The sequence below is a fragment of the Cryptotermes secundus genome, unplaced genomic scaffold (assembly GCF_002891405.2).
Source record: "Cryptotermes secundus unplaced genomic scaffold, Csec_1.0 scaffold245, whole genome shotgun sequence".
Classification (NCBI taxonomy): Eukaryota; Metazoa; Arthropoda; class Insecta; order Blattodea; family Kalotermitidae; genus Cryptotermes; species Cryptotermes secundus.
Window position 1 is genome coordinate 1,509,822 of NW_019736398.1, and position 22,911 is coordinate 1,532,732.

Below are 22,911 nucleotides of genomic sequence, written 5' to 3' on the forward strand. Positions count from 1 at the left end.
CAGGCATAGCTCAGTCGGTATAGCGACTAGCTACGGGCTGGACGACAAAGAAGTCGGTACAGTCAGGAATTTTCTCTTCTCCACGTCATCCAGACCGCTTCCGGGGCATACACAGCCTCCTATCCAATGGGTATGTGGCGTTTTTCGGCAGGGGGGGGAAGTAACCGGGGAGTGGAACTGACCACTCTCCTCCAACTAGTGCCGAGGTCAAGAAAACGTGGATCTATACATCCACTCTTCCATACACCTTCACGGTGTAGTGCTTAATTAGTTATGGACAAGGACAACTTTTTCTTTTACTCTTTGTTCTCGTGTAAAGCTACACGTATTTCTTTACGTAATATTTTGTACTGTTACAGTGACTACCTTTCATTCGTATTCCGCAGCTTCACAGCTAATAAGTGCATCGACTGTGCACCTTCTGCATCCAGAACTCTTACGTTACGGCCTTGCTCAAATCACCTTCACCTACACGTCCCTGCACACACGCCCACAGGTTTGTTGCGGCAACTCCAAGAAACCGGACCGTTATTCAAGAACAGGGTAACATAAGTACGGAATTCTTTTAACACTAATCAGACCTACTGGCCGGTCACGGTAGCCGAGCGGTCTAAGGCATGTACTGTCTTCGTTCGCTTGGAAACCAGGATCGTGGTTTCGAATCCCACTCAGGGCATGGATGTTTAGTTTGTATGTGTGCGTTTTTCTGGTTGTGTACAGGTAGAGGTCTTGCGACGAGCTGATCACCCGCCCAAGGAGTCCTACCGAATGTGTAAAATCTAGAAAAACCGAAGTGAACGGAGAAGTTCATGGAGGTAGGCCTAGGCCCACTGGGGCTGTAGTGCCAAGGGGGAAAAAAAATCAGATCTACTGAACTGCATGCTTAGGCCTACATTTTCTGTACATCTCACTTTATTTCAGTACGGGAATAACTGCGTAGAAAGTTGCGTTGGACTCCGATCTTCAATCGCGTTTAACGGTGTTACACAAAATCCTATACCAAAGAGTACAAAATACAGGTTTTAAGGATCCCTTCTAAATAAGTATATCTCATGAATATGACGACAGTTGAGGACAGAGAGACTAGATCGGCCCACCGGCAACATTAATACTACCGGCCACTAGCGCGTGCAGCGGTCTACAGGTTACCACATCATGGATCATTACAATTTCGTTCCAGAGAACAAAATGCATAAAGAAACCTAAACATATTCTGCTACCGACAAAATAATCATGATCCTAGTCCGTTAGAATTCTCTAGTTAGGCTCAATAAACGTTCTGACACAAGTATGCACTGTAATACCTAACAATCATCATACAGAACTTACTTGTAACTTCGGGGACATCCACTTCTGTCAGTAGAAGGCTCATAACGCACTTACCTGCAACAGAGGAAAATATAACCATTAGATATTCTTGCATAACTAAGTCTATTCCCAGCCATTGTAAACGATTTAGAGATCGTGTTTCGACATATAGATGAGATGGTCAGGACATGTAGCATGCATAGGAGAGAACAGGAATACGTACTGGGTTTTGGTGGGAAAGCCAGAAAGAAATATACCACTACGAAGACCTAGAAACAGGTGGGAGAATAATATTAAAATTAACCTTAAAATAAACAGGATGAGGTGGTATGGATTGAATTCAACTGGCTATTGTAAATTACCCTGTATCGTTTTGTGAGGATTCACTTCCGAAAATGAAGGTGTGTTACGCACATTACTCATTCACGAAGAATAAACTCAGCTTCGTTAGTGAATAAAACAATTCGACGAAATACAGAGTGCCTATTAAACCATTAACAAACTGAATCCGTCGATCGCAAACCACTGCTTCCAAATGATGAATGCGCTATACATGATAAGGATACAGTGCTCTGACAAACGCAAAGAATGCCAAGACGTGGAGATATCATTCTGGTGCTGTGGAGTGCTGAATCATTCCAGAATATTGAGTATGAACACCGCATAGAATTAGACAAGCGCTTGATGTACATATATATAAAGCGGTCTTGTAAATGAAACACTTCGTATGTATGTAAGATTTGAGGCTTTCACGGCGGTGACTATGAAGAAAGCAGTCTTCTGGGATTTGGCACCGTGTATATGTGGTGTTAACCGACGTTTCGGAGGAACGTATCGCCTCCATCTTCAGGGTAGAAGAAAAATATAAGAAATCTGCAAGCTAAGAGACCGTGAGAACCGGTAAAAGCAGACTGCCAAATCCCAGAAGACTGCTTTCTTCACTTCGTATGTACATTGCTGCCAACGAAAACATCCTTTCAACATTCATTTAAGAAGGATCCAACTTCGTTTTAAAAAAAACGAAACTTTCACTTCGAATGCGAAATGAAGTGCTACAACAGAGTGCAGCAATTTAAACAATCATATATTGAAGTCCTAGTATTGCGTAAACATGTAAGAAATATGGAACATAGATTAAGTGAAATTTAGCCAATATCATACAAACTTTTGCATTTGTAAGTCTGCATATACGTCGAGTGATAATTTCAGAAGAGCCGATCATTCATTACAAAATATCCTGGCCGTATCACTAGTCGCTCCTACGACACAACATTAAGCGGAAATTAGCCTTCATTACAGGTTTGTTTCATGCAGAATAATTTTGCATCTACTTAACTACATTACTTCAATGCGTTTAAATCTTTCGTCTTTTACTAAAGATTTCCGTGGAGGGGAACATGTGTATGAGTAGGAGATAGCGCGCGCCATAGCTCAAGCGGTTACTCGTTGGCTTCCCACCGCGGCGGACCGGGTTCGATCCCGGGTCTGGTCAAGTGGGATCTGTGGTGGAAAAAGTGGCGCTGGGCCAGGTTTTCTCCGAGGACTTCGGTTTCCCTGCCAATCTTCATTCCACCAAATTCTCCACCAACATAATCACCTGGGGCTGGCTAAAATAGGCCAATCAGTGACCGCCGTGCAGAGTGGACCCAGTTGGACTCCACCCCCCACTAAGCGAAATGAGACAGCGCAGTCGGCATAGCGAGTGGCTACGGGTCAAGAATTTTCTTATCCAATGAGTACCGTGGGCTCTTTCCCCGGGGGTAGAGCCGCAGGAGCGTGACGCTGACACTCATCTCCAGCCGAGGTCAAGAAAATGTGCATCTATATATCCAATCTCACATACGCCTTCGTGGCGTAGTGCTTAATTACTTAAGCACAGGGACAAACTTGCCTTTACCTTAACTTACTTAAACTAGCTACATGCCCTGCCCAAATCATCCCCCTTGGACTTAATAATTCTAATTATACTTGGCGACCAGTACAAACTGTGATGCTCCTCATTATGTAGTTTATCCCACCCTCCTGTCACCGCATCACTCATTTGACCAGATTTTCTGAACATCCTGTTCTCAAACACTCTCAGTCTATGTTCCTCCCTTAATGTCAGAGACCAAGTTTCACACTAATACGCAGCCACAGGCAAAATTATAGTTTTCTATATTCTAATTTTTATGTTTTTATACAGAAAACGAGAAGACAGAAGGTTCTGGACTGAATGGTAGCAAGCATTACCCGAGTTCAGTCTCCTCTTAATTTCATCCTGACTCGGGTTTTGATTTGCTATCATCGTTCCCAAATATCTGAACTGTGCCACATTTTCAAAACATCTGTTTCCTATTATCACATCATGATTTTGCCCTGCATTTTGGTGACGAGACAGCAACATATACTTAGTTTTATCTGTATTTACTTCTAGACCAACCTCTTTACTTGCGTCAATTAAAGTTTGTGTGTTTTTCTTTACGGTATCTACATTATCACCCAGTAGATTCACATCATCGGCATAGGCCAACAGCTGATGTGTCCCGTTTAATTTCAGTCCCACCTGGTTTCCTTGGACCTTTCTAATGGCATATTCTAAGGCAAAGTTGAAAAGGAGTGGCGATAAAGCATCTCCTTGTTTTAGACCATTCTGGATAGGAAATTTATCAGACAAATATTTACCTACACGGACTTTACTATACGTTTCGTTTAAACACATTTTAATCAGCCTAACTAGTTTCATGAGTAACCCAAACTCTATCAGAATATTGTACAATACTTCCCTCCTAACTGAATCATAGGCTTTCTTGAAGTCTGTAAATAGCTGATGTACTGTTTCACTACACCCCCATTTTTTCCCCAATATCTGACGAATGCAAAAAAAAAATATATATATATAATCAGTATTTGACCTGGTATGTCGAAATCCACATTGATGATCCCCATTAATTTTGTCTATGTACGGACTTAACCTTAAGAGAAAAATATTGGATACAATTATGTATGAAGTCGATAGCAGTGATATCTCACGATGATTACTACAGTCAGTTTTACAGCCCTTCTTGTAAAATTGGTTCAACGATAAACTAAGATGTAGGGCGACAGAAAGAAATTTAAAAATTCCCACTGTTTCAACACATTCTCCGGTTGGAACGAGGAAAGTGACCACCACAGTCATTACAACTGGTCCCCGTTTGATCTCTGGACTCCCGAAGTTCTTGAGAGAGGTGGCAAGCACTACAACAGACGTGTGGTGCATGAACTCGGGAAATGTACCTACGCGTACGTGGATCTGTACAGGTTCCTCTCATGTCTTTTTATCCAATGACTACATAGAATGCAAATTCTCAGTTTGCTTTCCTGTTATGCAGGCAATTACCCGGTATTCCGACCTTCCGCTAACTCTAAGTGTACACCGAGGGAACACCGCAGTGACGGATCGTGACAACCTTCACTTAACACGTTACTAGTTATGATGTCTGGTGTAATTAAGTTGTTTTGTTCCTCTGTGGCCAGTCGGAACGTCTGCGTTCAGTTTCCTACGAACAGGACTGTCAGATACAGATAGTATACAAAGCAACATCTTCTGGGATGTAACGCCATGCAGTCCTATGAAGTCCACCGACGTTTCGGAGGACAGAAGTTACCTCCATCTTCAGGATCGAAGAGTAAGCCAAACAGGAAACAGGCGACAAGAAGAGGGAACCGCTGTTCTACAATGGAAAGTTCCGCGATTTTGAGTGCCATCCTTGGGCAGAGGCATCTGGTTGCAAAAAAATAAACATGTAATTAGGAGGTCGTAGTGTGCGTTCGTCGGTATATCTGACCTCTGAAACTATCTAACGGGTTTCCATGAATTAAATACTTGGTGATTACAATAAGAATGATCGATGAATTTAGTTTCGGTTTGTATCGGTCTAATATAATTCACAGTTTACACGACGGCCGAATCGAATCCCGTACATTTCCTCAAGGACGAGATACCGGAAATGGAGTGAAGAATGGCATAGAGCATTTGAAACATCTTTCCAATGCTGTGAATATTTACGAAACAGAAGGAAGGTAGTTTGTCCGTTCAGCTACATATAAATGTGTTTACAATCTGTAATATTACATTTCTAACCCCTGAAATGAATTACCATGAAGATCAAAATGGTATGCAAAATAGGAAACGACAAATTTCGAAAATACACAATCGGGGGTGGGGCGACTTTCACTCGTTTCCGAAGTGACGTTGTACGTATGAATACTACTGCTGCTACTTGTACTACTACTACTACTACTACTATTGTTAGCGCTACTACTAATACAACAACGGCTGGCAATATCCAAGAAACGAGTTGTTTGAAGCAGCGTTTCGATAGCAGCGGGCGAGGTTAACCCTTCGACATGGTATTCCCTATTGGGTCGGAGTGCAGTCAAACTGCGACAAGAGACTAGTTCAGTTTTTATTTGACCTTAGAAGAGTAGAGTTGGCATTCGGCAAGAGCAGAGAAGGGTTCTCATCCGACTAGAGCAGAAGACACTTCGCCGAGAACTGCGGTGCGAAAGTGTCGTAACATGGAAGAGGAAACGTCCGAAGACGTTATAAGTTGTGAATAACTGTAAGTGTAAAAATGAATGTTAAATAAATATTCGTTCAAATCCGAAACCCACAAAATTTCTTGTCGCGTTGCCTAGCAAACACGCGACAATACGGTCATCGGGAAATAATATATCCACGGAAAGAGATATCAGAACGTATTATAGAAAAAACCAAACAAACGGCTGTTAGTTTCTATGAAACTGATGATTCACAACATTGAATAAATTTTCTGGAGGTTCCCTAAGTTCCCATAATTTATTTCCTTTTCATGTCCCAGCAGTAGGTTTTTATTTCCCCTTTTGACGCTGCAGCTCCAGTTTGGGGCTAGGCCTACCTCCATGAAACTCTCCGTTTCACTTCCGTTTACTAGATCTTACACATTCGGTAGGACTCCTTGGGCGAGTGATCAGCTCGTCGCAAGGCCTCTACCTGTACACAAACAGAAAAACGGACACATCCATGCCCTGAGTGGGATTCGAACCCACGATCCCGGCTTCCGAGCGAGCGAAGACAGTGCATGCCTTAGACCGCTCGGGTACCGTGACCGGCCAGCAGTAGGTTAGGCGCTATCAATAAAATTCTAATAGTTACATATCCGGGATACGAAACTGAATCTACCAAAATACAAGTCAGATTCGATACCACGAAGGATAAACTCACTCCGCAGAAGTGTCACGTAAGGAAACAGTGAAATCAAGTCACGACTTCACGACGTGCTATCAGGAAGAGAGCATTCATACAATCTGAAGAATGGCTCATCACTAAGCCCACCCTACTTCCAAATCACAGAACGTACTTCAATTTATATCACTCGGCCGATCCCAATACGAACCTCTTGCAATCGCCTCAGAAAATGATTCCCATTTAAACAAGATCACAAGTGGAAAGCTACGTGCACTCTAGACTTGCAGCACTTGCATCCTGACTATCCACTTCACGGATGAAAAGTGAGAATCGTGTAATTACCAACACCCTAAGTCAGATTTCCCCCTTTTTTTATCTGCGCAAACTCTATTGCCCTAAAAAAAGTCCTGAAGGAACTCCTAATCAAAAATAAACACAAGGCGAATGAATACCACAAAACTGTACAGTTTTTCTACGGCACTGAAACAAAAAGAAAATTAAAAGTTATAAATACTTATCTAACGAGCTCAGTAGATGTATATTGTCCTCAGCTTTCGAATTTGTAATTAAATATAAAATTAATTTCTGTAGTGAATCCGCCATGAGACAAGTTCATTTTCGGCATCCCAAAGAAACAGACTGTTGCTATCGCTGTTCGACGCTGTCGTTCGTCCTACCGGCGGTTTTTTTTTTAGTTTCTTGGGGTGGGGTGAGACTGAGTCCACTCGGTACGTCGGTCACTAATTGGCCTATTGTCCCAGCCCCAGACGATAGATGACGATGAATGTGAGGCATTCGGTGGAATGAGAATTGGCAGGGGAAACCGAAGTACTCGGAGAAAACCTGCCCCAGTGCCACTTTGTCCACCACAAATCCCACATGACCTGAACTTGAAGCCGGCAACTAACTTTCTGAGCTGTGGCACGACCAATCCTACCGGTAAGAGACCAGGCCCGGACCGTACTTAAACACATTACAGCGGTGCGCGATTTACGACGGTTAATTTTCTTACTCTTTAAAGAGGTATGGCAAGTCGGTATGTCATATGTATTTCCATCTGCGCTTGCGTGTGCTAGCTGAAAGTACCATGCTTGTCAACATAAAGGGGCCAGCTGTCACATAAAGGGAGTCTAACATATGCCCGATATGCCTACCAGCAAACGTCACGAGTCTCACAGGACGGCTGCGTAGAGGAAGAGGGGGCGGGGGGACATTGAATAAAATTAAGAATTCTCTCCTAAAAAGAATAAGGAGAATGAAGCGATTTCTTTCCACTCCAAACAATGGACAGAATACATATTGTATTTCTGCGAATATTTGTATTAGTGTCCTCAAATACATCACAATACATACCACAAAAGCAGTGCTCTAAAATTAACTGCAAACTCATTTTGTCATCAGCATAGTAGATTTGCTAATGTTAATTCATGGGATGGTATGGATTGGATTTATCTGGGTCAGGATAGAGACCAGTGGAGGGCTCTTATGAACATGGCAATGAACCTTCGGGTTCCATAAAATGCTGGGAAGTTCTTGATTAGATGCACAATTGGCAGCTTCTTAAGAAGGACTCAGCTCCATAAGTAAGTAATTCTCTAATTCTGCATTCTGTAGCATTGACGGATTTGCTGACTTACCTACTCAGACTATGAACTAAACAAAGGCACGGAACTTTCCGGATTCCCGGTATAACTCACTGGACAGAGGATCCAGCTCAGGCCTACGCCATTACTATAAGGTACAGTACAAAACTGGAAAATGTGAACAGCAAAATCAAGTCAACTTAGGATGTCTCATTTGACATGTCTTTTATTTCAACTGTTCCTCATATACTTAATGGACCGCCTCTGTGGTCTAGTGGTCAGAGTTTCTGGCTAGAGTTCCAGAGGTCCCGGGTTCGATTCCCGGCGCTACCAGACTTTTCCTGAGAAGTAGTGGGTTCACTCAGCATCGTGATAATTGAGGAGCTATTTAAAGGAAATTGCGGCTCTGGTCTAGAAAACCGAAATTAATGGCCGTGGGGATTCGTTGCGCTGACCACGCAACACACTCTATCCGCTGAAGTTGGCACTAACTTCGCCGACAAGCGGCGGTCGCTCGTTCGGTATAGTTCGATTGCGGACTAAAACCAGGGAGATTGTTTTTGTTTTGATATATTTAATGACGTTTTCAGTTCCCCATATTGCATAGCTTCGACTGATAATAATGAATTCCAAAGGATGCGGAAGGTACGGCAGTATTCCAGCATTTATCTAAACGGAGTAGAAAACCCGACGAGAAACACGTTAGCACAGCCAGTGTTTGGACTCAGATTTGAACCCAGGGCCCCAAGAATACAAAGTAGGAGCACTACTTAAGACATGTCGACATATTCTCGGGATTACGGAGTTTTTGGACTTTCCCCATTGCCCTGTTTTCAATAACACGCAATGCTTCCGAAACTGGACGTTTCCGTTCTCAGGTGAGGGGGTGGAAGAAACCTACCCTATTGGTTCCGGAACCACCCCCTCATCTGAGGACGGAAACGAATCCAGTTTCCAAAACGTTGTGTTCTTCTGAATACCAGAAGACGAGCAAAGTCCAAAATCCCCGTAATTGCAAGTGTTATACACCATCGTCAGTACCGTTTAGAGCCTACACTTCGAGATTGTGACATGACGCCCGAAAGCCGGAATAGTGAATTCAGAATAGACGTTCATTGCTACGCAACAACGCGGTAAACACATCCCGTGGCAATGAAAACGCAAGCAACAAGGGAGTGACTTCCGCTGCTATGCAACGGCGCTGTAAACTCGCCTTACCAACATTAGAGAGGCTGTTTCTTCTGAATGGTCCATGCAAAGTGGTTATAAAGAATAGTTCCGCTGAAAAGAGTTAGTTGTGTTCGAGACGCCAGCCTGCCAGAATATGAGCTTGGAAGGAGACGAACTGAATTGAGTTGGAAGTTGCAGAAGAAGAAAGGAGTTAGGCTGTGAAAAGATTTCATGTGTAAATTGATGTGTGAGAGAGAGAGACTGTTATAAATCGGTTGCCAGGATACGACTAGTGAAGACTGAGAACCCTAGTGCGTATGTATGTAACGATGAACTGTAAAGCGTGTGGATCAGGGATGGCGTTATAATTGCCTGTAGTCCCGAGCTGAATGTATAATGTGTCAATAAATCCAAGCATCCAAACCAGAACCCGTCTATAAGCCACGCACAAAACCTATACGTGAAAATATATAGGATAGCGAGAAGATAACAGCATGATTTATACAATATATCGATAAATGTCAATAAACAATTAACAAATTTGTTCTAGTATCATTGTTAACAAAGTATAGCGCTGATGTTACAAAACGTACTTCCTCGTCTCGTGAAACTGTTAATTTCCGGGACTCCCGTTAGTCTATTTGTGTTGCGCAGCGGTACGAAGCATCCCACCGACAACTTGGCAGCGGCACAACAATTACACCTTATCGAACGCGTATCTACTAACATGTTCAGACACGCCTTCCTTTTTCCTGTCATTCTGCCGGTAAGTAACCCCAAAGGTTATCGCAGCCAACATGGCACCTCACTACCTACGGACTGGCTGCTTTGTACTTACTACAACTGACACCTAAGGCACATACCCGCGCGCTACCTAGCTTCACGGAAATGCAACAATGTCGACGACTCATCTGCTTGCACCTTGAATGCCACTATTTGCTTATTGCATCACGACGATGAATGTCTGCGATTTATTTAAACCGAATGGAAAATGGTAAAGTGACTATGAATGAAGATCTGGAAGACAGGCGGAAATGAAAGGCCGTGGGCCATTTTAAAATACAACTTATAGATATAAAAAAATGGAAATGAAAACGAAAATCATCACTTATGACAGCCGATCACCCAGCAGAGATTCAATTCGGGGTGCTCAAAACACTAACAATAACACAAACCACTACATCGCGAGCTGTGGTCACTACAGTTCAATTTGTAGGAAACTGTGCACTTTCATTTGTCACTGAATGATTCATTTTAATTAGGACGATGATGATGATAGCAATAATTTGCAACACAGCATTTTAGCCATAAACCTAAAGCGAAGAGATCATCTCGGGCATTTGGGCGTAGATGGGAGGATGTTACTAAAACGGGTCTTAAACGAAACGGGGATGTAACAGCGTGGGCTTTAGACACCTGGTTCAGAGTAAGGGCCAACGGATAACTTTGTGAACACGCTAATGAACCTCCGGACATCATAGCAGCAATAGCAGCTGAACTGCTTTCACTTGAAAGATACATGGTTTTAGTTACAGGCTAGCTTACAGCAACGTGTTTACATGCGGGGATTCGAAACCAGCATTCCCCAAACACAGCGACAAAGCCGCCAGATGCTGTGTTATGTGGCATACACACTTGCCCTCCGTTTGTGTGATGTCAAAAAAAAAAAAGGAAAAAGCTATGCGTGTAAGACGGCCGTAGAGGCACATGCGGTGGTGAGACCTCGAGGCTTCCATATTCTAGACAATCGGCTCACAGATGGCGGTGAAGTTGTCANGCCTTAAGCGTCGGCCGCTCTTTACCCCCAGGAAGATTCCGGGTCCTCATTTCTGTTAGAGGTCGAGTCGATCCCAGGGCCATATTGCGGCTGGAAGGTTAGGTCAACTGAAATATCCAATGACCTCATCGGGAATCTAACCCGCGACCTTCCGCTTTGTAGCAAAGTGCTTCAACCAACTATGCTACTGCCTGGCTCCCCCCACCCCCCATTTGTGTGAGACGATAAAAGTAAAGCCATCCCTGTAACAGGCCGTGGAGGCCCACAGAGCTGTGAGATGTTGAGGCTCCCACATCTTCTACACAATCGGCTCGCAGGAGGCGGTAAGCAAATATTTATAGGCGAATCGCAGTCATTCCTGATTGGTTCAGTCAGTAGATCGAGTGACTATGGGCTTGACGACCGACGTTCGATTCGGGCCAGGGGAAGGAATTTTTCTTGGCAGCCATGTTGAGACAGGTTGAAGGAAGCAACAATTACATATTTTGCGGATAAAGCAGGGAGAAATTGAACAGCAAATCAACTGCCGAAGTCAGATACATGCGAACTTGCTTCACATTTTCACGTCTTTAGGCGCTTCAGTAACTCTGCGGGACACCTATTAAAATCGTTAAGTTCGTGTCACTCCGTCGGTCGGTATTCATGAAACAATGCGCCATTCGGTATACAGATTTTCATGAAAATACCGTATATAAATATTTTCAATAAGGTTTGACGATATAATGCAATTTTGATTAAATTCGGGTAACAATGACAGATATTTTACATGATACCTACACGCATTTCTGCGCCATTAAAGTGTAACTTCTTAAGCATCTATGAGAGCGAAAAAGATTTCGAACAAAAGTTTTAGAGAAAAACAAAACAATCTACGTCCGATACACCTTTTCCGCTGTATGCCGTTGTATTCCCATTCGCTTGACGCTGTTGTTCCTAAGCCAATGCCACAATGCGACTGATGGTGAGTAAGCTTGGTGTCAGGTCTTATCTGGGGCCGAGTCCCTTGGGACTCGAGACCATATTTTACTGTCAAAGATTTGAGACTTCCCTTTTCGTCGCGTCCTACGACTCGCAGGGCCACGGTGGAGGTATTCTACCCTGCCTTCACGCGGTTTATTCAAAATGGCTTCCTTATATAGACCTATAGAAAACACGTATCACGTGTTTGAATGCGTGGCGCGGACCACACAAAAACACCGCTTCCGCGCCGTTGCCTAATAAGAGAAGTCCTATTGTTGTGTGCACGTGTGTTGTGGGAGTGTTTAGCGACCCGTTGCCTAGAAATGAATATATGTTACAATATAATATTTCAATAAAACGCAATTTTATATAAGAACATAAATATTCTGACCTTATATGAATACTCAAAAGACATCTAAGCATACTGCAATAAATAATGGAGCATGGATGCTAACATATAATTTTTCCGAAAGTGCCTGTTAAATGGCCGCTGTATATGTACACAATTTTGTTAATTTCACTAGCAAACACAGCTTATTCAATGCTAACTTTCAAGCACAGGAAACACTAAACTTAAAAAAAGTCCGCTAAGGCAACATCAGATTTTACGCAGACTCATGAAAGTTTCGAGTCGTCACTATTTGATGACATAAATTTCCAAGTGCGATGAAGGTAAGTAAACCACAAGACAAAAAAGTTGGCGATAACGAGGTACCAATCCAGGTTTCAGACCAGCTTATAACAGGAGAGTACTGGAAGGTACAACTGACGGCCCACAATCTACAGTTACAAAGGATATCTAAATAAAAGATGGAGTGAGGAAGACGCAACCAATGGCATATAACACTACTTAAATGCGGACGGACCTACCTTCCTGCCCGTCATATTAACCCTATCTGACGACGTCACGGGGTACGAACACGAATTGCGGTTCAATCAGTGGCTTCCGATGCAAATGACCCAAACTTCCGCTACAGTTCAGTGAGATTTGCTGGAAACTAAAGTATCCGGTACGTAACATTCGGATCGCATTCTTACAATGGGTGGTGGTGGCTAACATCTAGCTGCTGTAGCGGCGGGTCTCTACAGCAGTCATGCGAATCGTGGGACAGAGCTTTCAAATAGACTATGCAGTTTCGCGTATAGACTGCATGCTATAGCTGTGCAGATTAAATGCGAGAGATCGAGGTTAAACCTCGTTCGGATTACCGGCTATTGTAAAGCAGGCGCTGACTGTTCTCCTCTTAACCCTTACTTACTTGCCTTTCATGAACATCGTCCCAATTCATATGACACTGCATAATTACTTAAGGGATCTTCGTTAAATAAGCACAAGACTATATAGAAGATAAATTTTTAAGGGCGGAAAAATTCAGGGAACAAGTCCTCCGGGAGGGACATTAAGCCGTGTGTCCCGTGTCGTAGATTTATGGCACGTAAAAGAACCTCATGTCTGTAGGAGACCTCTGAGCTAAATTAGGCAACAATTTCCCGCCCAAGTAGTTTCCAATGCCTCTGGTAGATGGGGGAAGCATCAAAGTACCGAGGTCCGACCTCGTTGGTTCAGCGGGTCTGATAGCACGCACTAGTACCGGTAGGTTATGGAGACTGGTAGAATATCAAAGGGGGGCGTACAATAGATCAACAACTGGTCGCGGTGCATGGGGAACCCCCCCAATAATAATAATAATAATGGAACCCCCCCAATAATAATAATAATAATTCAATTCAATTCAATTCAATGCTTTATTTATTTACGTGCCGAACTCAACAGCGGAGGCCAATTACAGAGTCAGCACGGAAAATATAAAACAACAAACAACAGACAATAATAAAAATCAAGACAATACACACATAGATAATAACAGGTCAAAAACGTTAAGTATTTGGAAAATTAAAAACAATTAACAGCAAAAAACTAATTGCATACTTAGCTCAAAAGCCAGTGACAAGTTAAATAGACAGTGCAAATAGTAAAAAACAACCAAAAGGACAAAAATTATCAAACTAAACAATTCAAACTTAAACTAGATTTACTAAAAATGTCTACAAGTTCGCAAACAAAATTTGCAGCAACAACACATCTAGCTGTGGGACAGCGACTGAAAGAACAGCTAAATGTAGAAAAATTTCGAATGTTCCGAGAAGGAACCCGCAAACCGACCGCATCAAGGACAGAGGAGCAATATGTTGTGCCTCTAAAAACATTTATTAAAAACAAAGCATCAATATGACGCCGTCTGACATCCAAGGTTTGCAGATTTAGTTTATCCAAAATACTAAAATAATGATAATCTATATCTTTAAAAAATCTATTATGACAGAGAGCTGCAAATTTTCTTTGTATACGCTCAAGTTTGTTGGAGTCAGTATTCGTTATCGAATTCCAAACAACAGAAGCGTACTCCAGTTTGGATCTGATTAAAGCAGTATACAGCATCAAAAGACTGTCTAAGGTAGAGAAGGAAAACGTAATGGTGCGAATTAATCCTAGTAATTTCATAGTTTGTGAAAATAAAATATCTACATGTTGATGAAAGTGAAGCTTTGAATCGATAAGTACTCCAAGATCCTTAATACTATCAGTTCGCAAAATAAAAAAATTTCCGAGTCTGTATTGATATTTCAAAACAGTAGTTTTCCTGGAAAAGGAAATAACATTGGTTTTACTAAGGTTCGGTTTCATTAAGTTTACCGAACACCAATCTTGTACCCGTTCAATATCCGACTGTAGAAGAAGACAGTCATTAAGTGTTTTGATAGCTCTATAAACTTTAAAATCATCAGCAAAAAGTAAACAACTGGAGTGATTAATGACTTCAGGCAAATCATTAATAAAAATATTAAAAAGCAGAGGCCCTAAAACAGAACCTTGAGGAACGCCAGAAAGAACAATAAAAGGAGTAGAAAATAGGCCTAAAAAACGAACACAAGACTCTCTGTCTGTTAAATAACTGCGTAACCAGTTTACATAACCAGAAGATAATCCATAATTGTTGAGCTTATAAAGAAGCAAGGTATGGGATACAGTATCAAATGCATTACTAAAATCAAAATAAATAGAGTCAACTTGGCCTTGCGTACAAACTAAGGGGGAAACAAAGTCGAGAAAAGTGACTAAATTAGTAGTGGTAGATTTAGATTTTATAAAACCATGCTGAAAAGGGCTAAGTTTAGATTTAAAAAATTGATAAATGTGGTCATGTATAATAAATTCAAATACTTTAGAAAAATTGTTAAGAATAGCAATAGGCCTATAATTTCTAACTGAAGAAGTTTTACCTTTTTTAAAAACGGGAACAATGATTGCTTGCTTCCACAATTTGGGGAAAGAATTCTGAGACAGGCTAAGATTAAAGATATATCTAAGTACAGGTACTAAAATTTCAGAACAGCCCTTAATGACAAAATTCGGTATACCATCAGTACCAACCGATTTCGTCGGTCGCAGCCGTTTTATAGCGTTTTGTACATCACGATTGGAAATATAAGCTAAGGGTAAATTATCCGTACAAAGTTTATCAAGAGAAAGTGTGTCAATACCAAGAGTACTTCTATTAAAAACCGACTGAAAGTGTTTAGAAAAGGACTCAACAATATCGTGAGGTTCATTTAAAAGAACACCATCATCATCAAGATAAGTTAAATCATTATACTTTTTCCTATGTTGAGACACATACTTCCAAAATTGTTGCGGATTAGATTTTAAATTTTGGTCGACAGATAAGAGCCAAAGATGTTTATCGGACTTTATTGTTCTTTTTACTAGTTTCCGATAAAAAGAAAATCTATCATATAAACGATCAGTCTTGTGCTTCTTGTAGCGTCTATAAAAATAATTCTTCCTTTTAACATAAGCTATAAGCCTACCAGAAAACCAGATAGGGTATTTACGCTTCTTAACCCAACCAGAAGGAACAGCTAGGTTAATGGCTTGCATTACAGCAATATTTAGTTGATCAACGGCAGCATCAACAGACGTTTCATTGTACAGCGCAGACCAATCATAGGTGAATAGGGCATTATAAAGTAATGCATAGTCCCCTGCAGAATATAATTTACAAGGAGTACTAAAATTTTGGTTACTTTGCCGAAGTGGAATTTTACAATCAATAATAAAAGGGGGGTGAAAAGGGTCAGGATGAACAAGTCCTTGATCAACAGAAATCAATGAAAAGTTACCAAAATTCGAAAATACAAGATCAAGCAAATTAAGTCCATTAACCGGATGATTATATTGACTAAAACCAAGATAACAAACGGCTGAGTAAATCACATCTCCACGAAGTTTGGTATAAAAATGACTGGTTGGTGAAGGAAAACCATTATCCCAATCATAGCCAGGAACATTAAAATCACCAAGCAAAAGTACCCGATAATTTAAAGTATCTAAAGAATTTTCTAAAAAATTGAAATAATTATTAATAATATCAACCTTAATATCAGGTGCAAAATAGTGATTGCCAATGAGCAAGTTACGGCCATCAGATAATGTAGCCTCAACCCAAACAGATTCGTGAAAAAATTCAAGGTCGGGTCTGCGTTTGATGCCGAAAACAGTGTCTGAAACAGCCGTCAAAACACCACCACCACGCAACTTGTCAATGCAGTCTCTATCAGAACGATATACAGTATACGTTCCAGGAAAAAAATCTTGAGTGGAAAAAGATTCATTTAACCACGTTTCAGTTAAACATATAATTTCATAATCAAAGGAGCACACAGTGTTAAATATTTCAGTAGATTTGGTGCGAAGACCTCTTACATTTTGATAAAAAATTTCTAAATTGCCATTGCCCACGCGTAAACTACCACAATGAGGGGTAATAATAATAATAATAATAATAATAATAATAATATAGAAGAGAAGGCCGCGCCATAGCTCAAGCGGTTAGTCGCTGGCTTCCCACCATGGCGGCCCGCGTTCGATCCCAGGTCTGGTCAAGTGGGATTTGTGGTGGACAAAGTAGTGCTGAGGCAGGTTTTCTCCGAGTATTTCGGTTTCCCCTGCCAATCTTATACACCAATTGCTCCACAATCACCCTCACCTATCATCTGGGGCTGGTACAATAGGCCAGAAGTGGCCGCAGTACAAGGGACTTAGTCCCACCCCACTAGCAATAAAAAAAATATAGAAGAGAATAATTTTCTGAGAAGCTGACAGTCGCTCGGTTGCCAAGTTCTGAGCCACTCGAATTCAGCTCATATACTATTGCTTTAAGATCCATTTCAAAGCCCACTTGATGCTCGGTAAGTTCTCCTGTCACTATAAATATCGTACTATACGAGACCGTACACTGATAAGGTTATGTCCACACGGCCGCCATATTGGCATTGTTCGTGAAATCGAGGTGGAAATTACAAAAACGATGTATCCTTCAGTAAAACGCCACTCCCACTGAATTTGGCAGAAGTAGGTAATTTAGTATTTGTACTGATCTCCGTAAAGGAATAGGCGGCGAAAGGATAAATATAAACTTGCAATTTTTAATGGGGTGCCAATGTGTGGGCACGCGGTAGCGTAGTTGGTTGAGGCACTACGCTACAAGCCGGAAGGTCGCGTGTTCGATTCCTGATGAGGTCACATTTTTTTTTTCAATTTATCTAATCCTTCCAGCCGTACTATAACCCTGGGGTCGACTAAGCCTCCAAAAGATATGAGTAGCAGGAATCTTCCTGGGGTTAAAAAGCCGTCGGCGGGAAAGGCTGACAACCTCACCGCCATCTGTGAGCCGACTGTCTAGAGAAAACGTGGAAGTCTCGACATCTCACAACCCTATTTGCCTTCACGGCCTGTTACAGGGATAGCTTTACCTTTTACCCATAGGAATGTGATTAATGACCAGCGTTAATCTCGCAACAACCGAGAACGTTAAGCGTGAAACAATTATATCGTTCTGTCACATCTCCCACAAAACTAAACGGCGCTACCAAACTGTTTGACGTGTGTAAATGCCACCAAGATAAAAATTGCAATAACAAGGGGGGAAATCTTTACGTCTTCTTTGAACAATGTAAGTAAAAGGAAAAGGTTTTGAGGAAAACTGTTTGTCTGTCGACACTCGTCTTTCTTCCCTGAAACTGTAAGCGGGGTCTACACTAGAAGTCAGTGGTGGGAGTTGATTTCGGTTCATATCGAATGAACGAATACTGGAAACTCTTAATACGATCAGAGCGATTATTTTAAAAACCGGATTGTTGCATAGAAATGCATATGAACGATCATAACTGTATACAAATAAAATTAAAACGCACAAGATTTATTTGAAACATGTTACGTAAGCCTGATGCATATTTAACGAAATGCAATAAAACAATTTACATGCAAACAGCCTATACAGTGCCATAACAGAACTATTCATTCTCTTTGCAAATAACATCTGAATCGATCTCAAGACTTATGAGGTAATCAAAACAGTAAAAACCTGAATTTGGAAAATATGTGTAGACCTGGCTCGCTATAATACAGCTACCCAATCTTGTTGTAGCACTCAATGTTCCGGTTCCTTTTAAAAGATCCCAGTGGGGGGGGATAACCAATCAGTTACAACTTTTTCTATGGAATTTAAATGCTTCAATAACAAAACTGCTAAGGACTAAATAAAACAAAGTTAACGTGTAGAAAATAGAAAGGATTTCCGAAGCCAGCGTGTTTCTTCGACGAAATTTTCAGGCTACGCTACCAAAAAATGGCGGCTATCACGTTCTGGCAATCTACATTCGAAGGATTCGTTCCGGATATGGGTCGTGAGACTTGGGGCAACGTCGACATCAGCGCCCCCTCTACCGGGTCTGAGACGTGATATCTGGAGCCTTCAGACACTTACACCCGGGCAATACAGACTGTTCAATAAATCGATACTAACATAAAAATGAAGGCCGCGCAATAGCTCAAGCGGTTAGTCGCTGGCTTTCCACCGCGGCGGCCAGGGTTCGATCCCGAGTCTGGTCAAGTGGGATCTGTGGTGGACAAAGTGGGGCTGGGGCATGTTTTCTCCGAGTACTTCGGTTTCCCCTGCCAATCTTAATTCCACCAATTGCACCACAATCACCCTCACCTATCATCTGGGACTGGTACAATAGGCTAAAAGCGGCCGCAGTACAAGGGACTTAGTCCCACCCCACTAGCAATAAAAAATACATAAAAATGAAAATAGTTCCTGGTCCCGCCTGCCTGAATCGGGAACATTCTCAGAGTTATTACAAACTACTGCCAGATTCGAATGTCATTTTAACGAGATGAGGCAAGATTAAAGTTTATTAAGTTCTTCATATTATTTATTATGCTGTAATTTTCTTTCACTGGTGCTTCATCATTGATACCTTTGTCTTTCAGCATGTAACAGCCTCGTGGCCCATACAGTATTAAAGCACAGTGTAATAATTTACACAATCACATTTACCTTGTGCTGACCCTGTATGACCCCGTGTGGCCGAAATATATCGTGAATTTGCATGGAAATATGAACTAAGAGATAATTCGACAAATAATCTGCGAAGTATATATATATATAGATATGTGTGTGTGTGTGTGTGTAAGGGGTTGGCGTAACTAATCATGATGGGTTGTGGATTTAATGATTGGGTTTCTTGGCACTTTTATATAATTACAGTCAATTATAACAGCTGACACATTGAACTCCTTCTGAACAACGTCCGTCTGACGAATCTCTGGGCAGAATCTCAGGCTGATCTCTTGAATTCACGAATGAGCTCCCTTTTATAATTGCCACGCGGGCCGAATATAAGTGACCATGTCGAACAGTTAATTGTTCTCTGTTATTTTGTTTGTCATGGGAATGTCCCTGTTAACATTCGCTGCCGCGGAAACAGGTGTTAGTGATCCGTTACCTAGCAAATTGACTTCCACTGCTGCTGTTATTCATGCTTTTAGGCAGTATTTACCGAGCCGTTGCCTAGCAATGAATAATTTCGTCACGATAATCATGTAGCAACTTGAGAACCTCTGTAGGGATTATCATGAAGTTTTATATTGCGGAGTTTCACTAAAATTTGCACGAACAACATAATTTGGAATAAAATAGGATAACATAACCGATATTTTACATGAAGATGTATAAGCGCTTCTGCGCCCACCTCAAGCGCAAGTCGCTGAACATTTATTCAAGCGAAAACGTTTCCGGACACACGGTCGTAGAGAAAAATGAAACGCGCATCTTATGCCAATATACTTTTCCCATAATTACTGATACCTTTGAGATAATTAAAAAAAACTTACTTTTACGTTGTGTCGTGTCAGAACTCGAGAACCGTTGCGGTGAGTCTGATCAGTAACATAAAAGAACGCGCCAGACGTGTTAAGATAGGCGCAACATCTCCTAACTTTTTAATTATGAACATAGATGTAAATACCATCACAGGACACAGGTATTAAAATGGAATATGGAACTACTGCTCTGTAAAACAATTAGGCAAACATTACCAGCATTTCTTCCTCTTCTGTCCATACTTCAACGTTTTAAGCTTCAAAATATAGTAAAGGTCCTTTGATGCGATCCAAAAATAAAATCAAATATACGCACGTAATAAACTCGCTATATCAGAAGACGGCGTGAATTTATTTGTAGCGTGACACACCAAACACGCTACAATATATATACATAGCCTACATACTGTCAGTGTCCGGGGTTCCGTGACCAATAATAACGGCTTTTGGATTGGGTGACTGGATCTTTTAACACCTTATACAATCATCTCGTACTTACAAGCATTACAGAGCTATCGCTATTGATTTACACACTTCACCGTTCACCGTTATACACGCACTAGGATTCTCAGTCCTCTCTAGTAGTACCCTGCTAACGGAATTAAAGCAGTCTCACTGTGACTAAATCTTCTAGTCACATAATAAATCTTCACAGTCTGATTTCTCATTCTTCTAATAATTTCTCATGGCTATCTCATACCGACAACTCCGCTGTACTCCTTCAATTCTCATTCTCGTATTCTCTGTTGTACTCCTGGTACCCTGCTGTACTCCGATAGCTGAACACTCAGCTTAACTCAACTACTGAACTGAGTCCAAATTATTTTTATCTCCTGTTATACAGACAAGGGGCGGACCTCACGAAAAACACGTGTCACGTGCAAGAATGCATGTTCATTGGCCCGTTATCCAGCACTGAGCATGGGGCGGACCACATGGAAAACATCTTTCATTCTTTTTGCGTATTGTTATAGCCGCGTGCTTAATGGTCCGATACCCAGCAACGGAAGTCCATCTATTGTTGAGAGCATAACTTTGAGAAAGTTCTTACCGAGCTATTGCCAAGCAATGGGTCGACGCATCACAATATTTACTTATGACGTGAATATTTAACGAGATTAAACGAGAGGATGCGTATCAAGCTACGGGTCCCAAAGTGTTATATTATCAGCAGATTTTAGGAAGACTGCTGTTCCAAATGCATTCAAAATCCGACAACAACTTATGGAGACCTGACAGACATGATGCGCTCGAAAGGTAACCTTCAGCTCTTTCAGAAGCGTTAAAAATATTTCGGTAATCACATAGTTGCACTTCTCTGCCTATATGTTAAACATACAACAAAAATGTCGAACAAATAAAGACAAAAATGTGCTCTTTGGACTTACTGTTCGTCCACTGGCACAGGTCATTGCCCCTATGTGAAGCAGTTGTCAAAACATACAAGGCGTAATTCCTCATTTAATTTGTAAAGCTAGAAACGTCACCACAATGACGCATACTTGAGTATCAGCGGCTGTTGACCTAACAAGGGCAGGCAGGACGGAAATTACCCCGATACCCACATGAAGGTGACAGAGGCCACTGTGATAAACCAAATTACTCACAAACCTGAGAAGATATAATGTGTGTAGTCCGTTGAAATTCAGCCGACGTTTTGCAAGAACATGTCGCCTCCATAAGCCAAGCAAGAGAGCCAGCTTTGCATGCTTCCTGCTTGGCTTATTCCTCGACCGTGAAGATGGAGGCGACTTGTACCTCCAAAACATCAATTGATCTTCAACGAAGTACATGGCGTTATTTCCTGGGAAGACAGAACCTCATTTTAGGGCTCAAAGGGATTCAGGAAACGCACAAGTAAACAGCGTAATTAAACACGATTTAAGAAGTTCAAAACTTATAGCTTATCCAACCCCATAGGAAGAATATTCCTTGGAAATCGCATAGTTGCTCAGCTCTACAAAAACTACCAGATTTATTAGCGCGTTGAAAGACTCTCGCTAAGGAACCAAGCTTTGGGTTAGTTTCTACTAGAACCAGATTGAGCAGCTGGAGCAGCTTCATGTTTCATGCGAATTCGGGAAGGATTTCGTAGGTTAGAAAACATTGTAAATCATTCTCCTTCAGAAATCCCAGAACACTGCAGGAATAAGAGTCATGGAACTTGTTCTAAAATAATTCCCGACAAAAAGTAAGCCTGCACAATGGAAATTTCCCTTCGAAAATTCCACGACTTTGGTGTGGCATGTCATACTGACTTTATTTTACTGGAGGCGAGCATAATGCATGTTTACCCAATGTCAATCACCTCTATTTTCCTGTCATTACTATCAAAAGAAATTCCTGCTTTCTGACCTTCATTAAACTAACACTGCATAGTCTTTGAATCAGTCTGTGTGCTTATCAATATCACTTAGGGCCGCGCCATAGCTCAAGCGGTTAGTCGCTGCCTTCCCACTGTGGCGGCCAGGGTTCGATCCCGGATCTAGTCAAGTGGGATTTGTGGTGAACAAAGTGGCGCTGGGGCAGGTTTACTCCGAGTACTTCGGTTTCCCCTGCCAATCTTCATTCCACAAATTGCTCCACAATCACCCTCACCTATCATCTGGGGGCTGGTACAATAGGCCAGAAGTGGCCGCAGTACAAGGGACTTAGTCCCACCCCGATAGCAATAAAAAAATATCACTTACATGCC

The 22,911-nt window shown here is 41.6% G+C and overlaps 1 protein-coding gene and 1 pseudogene across 1 annotated transcript in view; one reads left to right on the forward strand and one right to left on the reverse strand.

Moving 5' to 3' along the window:
* The window catches only part of LOC111869823, a 621,461-nt gene that overhangs the window by 316,394 nt on the left and 282,156 nt on the right, over positions 1-22,911 (reverse strand). The window lies entirely within an intron of this gene.
* Positions 2,652-2,699, forward strand: LOC111869825 (annotated as a pseudogene).